Source organism: Triticum aestivum, chromosome 3A, assembly GCF_018294505.1.
Source record: "Triticum aestivum cultivar Chinese Spring chromosome 3A, IWGSC CS RefSeq v2.1, whole genome shotgun sequence".
Lineage (NCBI taxonomy): Eukaryota > Viridiplantae > Streptophyta > Magnoliopsida > Poales > Poaceae > Triticum > Triticum aestivum.
In genome coordinates this window covers 484,127,771-484,133,420 of record NC_057800.1, presented here as the reverse complement: position 1 = coordinate 484,133,420, position 5,650 = coordinate 484,127,771, and positions in this window count along the sequence as shown.

The window sequence follows — 5,650 nt, the reverse complement described above, 5'->3', positions numbered from 1 at the left end:
CGACTACATGACACTTCACCATGATTTGGGCCTAGGGGAATTCATTGGGAAGTAATAAGTATATGATGGGTTGCTAGAGTCACAAAAGCTTAAACCCTAATTTATGTGTTGCTTCATAAGGGGCTGATTTGGATCCACATGTTATGGTTAGATTTATCTTGATTCTTATTTTGTAGTTGCGGATGCTTGCTAGAGGGGTTAATCATTAAGTGGGAATCTTGTCCAAGTAAGGACAACACCCAAGCTCCAGTCCACCCACATATCAAATTATCAAAGTAACGAACGCGAATCATATGAGCATGATGAAAACTAACTTGACAATAATTCCCATGTGTCCTCGGGAGCGCTTTGCTTTATATAAGAGTTCGTCCAGGGTTATCCTTTGCTACAAAAAGGATCGGGCCACCTTGCTGCACCTTAGTTACATTTATTACTTGTTACCCATTATGAATTATCTTATCACAAAACTATCTGTTACCGATAATTTCAGTGATTGCAGAGAATACCTTGCTGAAAACGATTGTCATTTCCTTCTGCTCCTTGTTGGGTTCGACGCTCTTACTTATCAAAAGGACTATGATAGATCTCCTATACTTGTGGGTCATCAGATCCAACTTCGCTTGTCAGATATGATCCGGCTAAGATTTTGATCTGGGTTGAGTAGACTTTGAGCCTATGGAGTCCTAATGGGACTCATGTATTGAGCCCATGACGGACGTCTATATAAGTGGAGGGGTGCTACCGGTTTAGGTAACAGACGATGTCAGATCGTTGTATCAACAAGGGTTTGCATGTGTTGCTGTTGGGGAACGTAGTAATTTCAAAAAAATTCCTACGCACACGTAAGATCATGGTGATGCATAGCAACGAGAGAGGAGAGTGTTGTCCACATACCCTCGTAGACCGAAAGCGGAAGCGTTTAGGACAACGCAGTTGATGTAGTCGTACGTCTTCATGGCCCGACCGATCAAGCACCGAAACTACGGCACCTTCGAGTTCTAGCACACGTTCAGCTCGATGACGATCCTTGGACTCCGATCCAGTAGAATGTCGGGGAAGAGTTCCGTCAGCACGACGGCGTGGTGACGATCTTGATGTTCTACAGTCGCAGGGCTTCTCCTAAGCATCGCTACAATATTATCGAGGATTATGGTGGAGGGGGGCACCGCACACGGCTAAGAGATCAATGATCAATTGTTGTGTCTATGGGGTGCCCCCTGCCCCCATATATAAAGGAGCAACGGGGAGGAGGTGCGGCCAGGCAAGGGGCGCGCCAGGAGGAGTCCTACTCCTACCGGGAGTAGGACTCCCCCCTTTTCCATGTTGGACTAGGACTTGGGGGGGAAGGAGGGAGAGAGGGGAAAGGAAAGGGGGGGTGCCGCCCCCTCCTTGTCCAATTCGGACTTGGGGGGGAGGGGCGCGTGGCTGCCCCTTGGCTTCCTCTCCTCTTCCTCCACTAGGCCCATTAAGGCCCATTAGGTTACCGGGGGGTTCCGGTAACCTCTCGGTACTCCGGTAAAATGCCGATTTCACCCGGAACACTTCCGATGTCCAAACATAGGCTTCCAATATATCAATCTTCATGTCTTGACCATTTCGAGACTCCTCGTCATGTCCGTGATCACATCCGGGACTCTGTACAACCTTAGGTACATCAAAACATATAAACTCATAATGAAACTGTCATCGTAATGTTAAGCGTGCGGACCCTATGGGCTCGAGAACAATGTAGACATGACCGAGACATGTCTCTGGTCAATAACCAATAGCAGAACCTAGATGCTCATATTGGCTCCTACATATTCTACGAAGATCTTTATTGGTCAGACCGCATAACAACATACGTTGTTCCCTTTGTCATCGGTATGTTACTTGCCCGAGATTTGATCATCGGTATCTTAATACCTAGTTCAATCTCGTTACCGGCAAGTTTCTTTACTCGTTCTGTAATACATCATCCCGCAACTAACTCATTAGTTGCAATGCTTGCAAGGCTTAAGTGATGTGCATTACCGAGAGGGCCCAGAGATACCTCTCCGACAATCGGAGTGACAAATCCTAATCTCGAAATACGCCAACCCAACATGTACCTTTGGAGACACCTGTAGAGCACCTTTATAATCACCCAGTTACATTGTGACGTTTGGTAGCACACAAAGTGTTCCTCCGGTAAACGGGAGTTGCATAATCCCATAGTCATAGGAACATGTATAAGTCATGAAGAAAGCAATAGCAACATACTAAACGATCAAGTGCTAAGCTAACAGAATGGGTCAAGTCAGTCACATCATTCTCCTAATGATGTGATACCATTAATCAAATGACAACTCATGTATATGGCTAGGAAACATAACCATCTTTGATCAACGAGCTAGTCAAGTAGAGGCATACTAGTGACACTCTGTTTGTCTATGTATTCACACAAGTATTATGTTTCCGGTTAATACAATTCTAGCATGAATAATAAACATTTATCATGATATAAGGAAATAAATAATAACTTTATTGTTGCCTCTAGGGCATATTTCCTTGAGTCTCCAACTTGCACTAGAGTCAATAATCTAGATTACACAGTAATGATTCTAACACCCATGGAGCCTTGGTGCTGATCATGTTTTGCTCGTGGAAGAGAATTAGTCAGCGGGTCTGCAACATTCAGATCCGTATGTATCTTGCAAATTTCTATGTCTCCCACTTGGTCTAAATCCCAAATAGAATTGAAGCATCTCTTGATGTGCTTGGTTCTCTTGTGAAATCTGGATTCCTTTGCCAAGGCAATTGCACCAGTATTGTCACAAAAGATTTTCATTGGACCCGATGCACTAGGTATGACACCTGGATCGGATATGAACTCTTTCATCTAGACTCCTTCATTTGCTACTTCTGAAGCAGCTATGTACTCCGCTTCACATGTAGATCCCGCCACCATCCTTTGTTTAGAACTGCACCAACTGACGGCTCCACTGTTCAATGTAAATACGTATCCGGTTTGCGATTTTGATTCATCCGGATCAGTGTCAAAGCTTGCATCAAAGTAACCATTTACGACGAGCTCTTTGTCACCTCCATATACGAGAAACATATCCTTAGTCCTTCTCAGGTACTTCAGGATGTTCTTGACCGCTGTCCAGTGATTCACTCCTGGATTACTTTGGTACCTCCCTGCTAGACTTATAGCAAGGCACACATCAGGTCTGGTACACAGCATTGCATACATGATAGAGCCTATGGCTGAAGCATAGGGAAGATCTTTCATTTTCTCTCTATCTTCTGTGGTGGTCGGACATTGAGTCTTACTCAACTTCACACCTTGTCACACAGGCAAGAACCCTTTCTTTGCTTGATCCATTTTGAACTTCTTCAAAACTTTGTCAAGGTATGTGCTTTGTGAAAGTCCAATTAAGCGTCTTGATCTATCTCTATAGATCTTAATGCCCAATATGTAAGCAGCTTCACCGAGGTCTTTCATTGAAAAACTCTTATTCAAGTATCCCTTTATGCTATCCAGAAATTGTTGGAAATATGCCCTAGAGGCAATAATAAAATGGTTATTATTATATTTCTTTGTTCATGATAATTGTCTATTGTTCATGCTATAATTGTGTTATTCGGAAATCGTAATACATGTGTGAATACATAGACCACAACACGTCCCTAGTGAGCCTCTAGTTGACTAGCTCGTTGATCAAAAGATAGTCATGGTTTCCTGACTATGGACATTGGATGTCATTGATAACGGGATCACATCATTAGGAGAATGATGTGATGGACAACACCCAATCCTAAGCATAGCTCTAAGACTGTGTAGTTCGTTTGATGTAGCTTTTCCGAATGTCAAGTATCATTTCCTTAGACCATGAGATTGTGCAACTCCCGGATACCGTAGGAGTGCCTTGGGTGTGCCAAACGTCACAACGTAACTGGGTGACTATAAAGGTACACTACAGGTATCTCTGAAAGTGTCTGTTGGGTTGGCACGAATCAAGACTGGGATTTGTCACTCCGTATGACGGAGAGGTATCTCTGGGCCCACTCGGTAATGCATCATCATAATGAGCTCAATGTGACCAAGTGGTTGATCACGGGATCATGCATTACGGTATGAGTAAAGTGACTTGCCGGTAACGATATTGAACTAGGTATTGGGATACCGACGATCGAGTCTCGCGCAAGTAACGTACCGATTGACAAAGGGAATTGTATACGGATTGATTGAATCCTCGACATCGTGGTTCATCCGATGAGATCATCATGGAGCATGTGGGAGCCAACATGGGTATCCATATCCCACTGTTGGTTATTGACCGGAGAGGCGTCTTGGTCATGTCTGCATGTCTCCCAAACCCGTAGGGTCTACACACTTAAGGTTTGGTGACGCTAGGGTTGTAGAGATATTAGCATACGGTAACCTGAAAGTTGTTCGGAGTCCCGGATGAGATCTCGGACGTCACGAGGAGTTCCGGAATGGTCCAGAGTTGAAGATTTATATATAGGAAGTCAAGTTTCAGCCATCGGAAAAGTTTTGGGGGTAATCGGTATTGTACCGGGACCATCGGAAGGGTCCCGGGGGTCCACCGGGTGGGGCCACCTATCCCGGAGGGCCCCATGGGCTGAAGTGGGAGGGGAACCAGCCCCTAGTGGGATGATGCACCCCCCTTGGGCCTCCCCCTGCGCCTAGGGTTGGAAACCCTAGGGGTGGGGGCGCCACCCTTGCCTTGGGGGGCAAGGCACCCCCTTGACCGCCGCCCCCCTAGGAAATTGGATCTCCTAGGGCTGCCCCCCCCCCCGAGGCACCCTATATATAGTGGGGGGGAGGGAGGGCAGCCGCACCCGAGCCCCTGGCCTCTCCCTCTCCCTCCCGTGACACTCCTCCGTCTCCCTGCGCTTGGCGAAGCCCTGCCGAGATCACCGTTGCTTCCACCACCACGCCGTCGTGCTGCTGGATCTTCATCAACCTCTCCTTCCCCCTTGCTGGATCAAGTTGGACGAGACGTCTTCCCAACCGTACGTGTGTTGAACGCGGAGGTGCCGTCCGTTCGGCACTTGGTCATCGGTGATTTGGATCACGTCGTGTACGACTCCATCAACCCCGTTCTCTTGAACGCTTCTGCACGCGATCTACAAGGGTATGTAGATGCACTCCTCTCTCCCTCGTTGCTAGATGACTCCATAGATTGATCTTGGTGATGCGTAGAAAATTTTAAAATTCTGCTATGTTCCCCAACAGTGGCATCATGAGCTAGGTCTATGCGTAGTTACTATGCACGAGTAGAACACAAAGCAGTTGTGGGCATCGATATTGTCAATTTGCTTGCCGTTACTAGTCTTATCTTGATTCGGCGGCATCGTGGGATGAAGTGGCCCGGACCGACCTTACACGTGCGCTTACGTGAGACTGGTTCCACCGACTGACATGCACTAGTTGCATAAGGTGGCTGGCGGGTGTCTGTCTCTCCCACTTTAGTCGGATCGGATTCGATGAGCAGGGTCCTTATGAAGGGTAAATAGAAATTGGCAATTCACGTTGTGGTTTTGGCGTAGGTAAGAAACGTTCTTGCTAGAAACCTATAGCAGCCACGTAAAAACTTGCAACAACAATTAGAGGACATCTAACTTGTTTTTGCAGCAAGTGTTTTGTGATGTGATATGG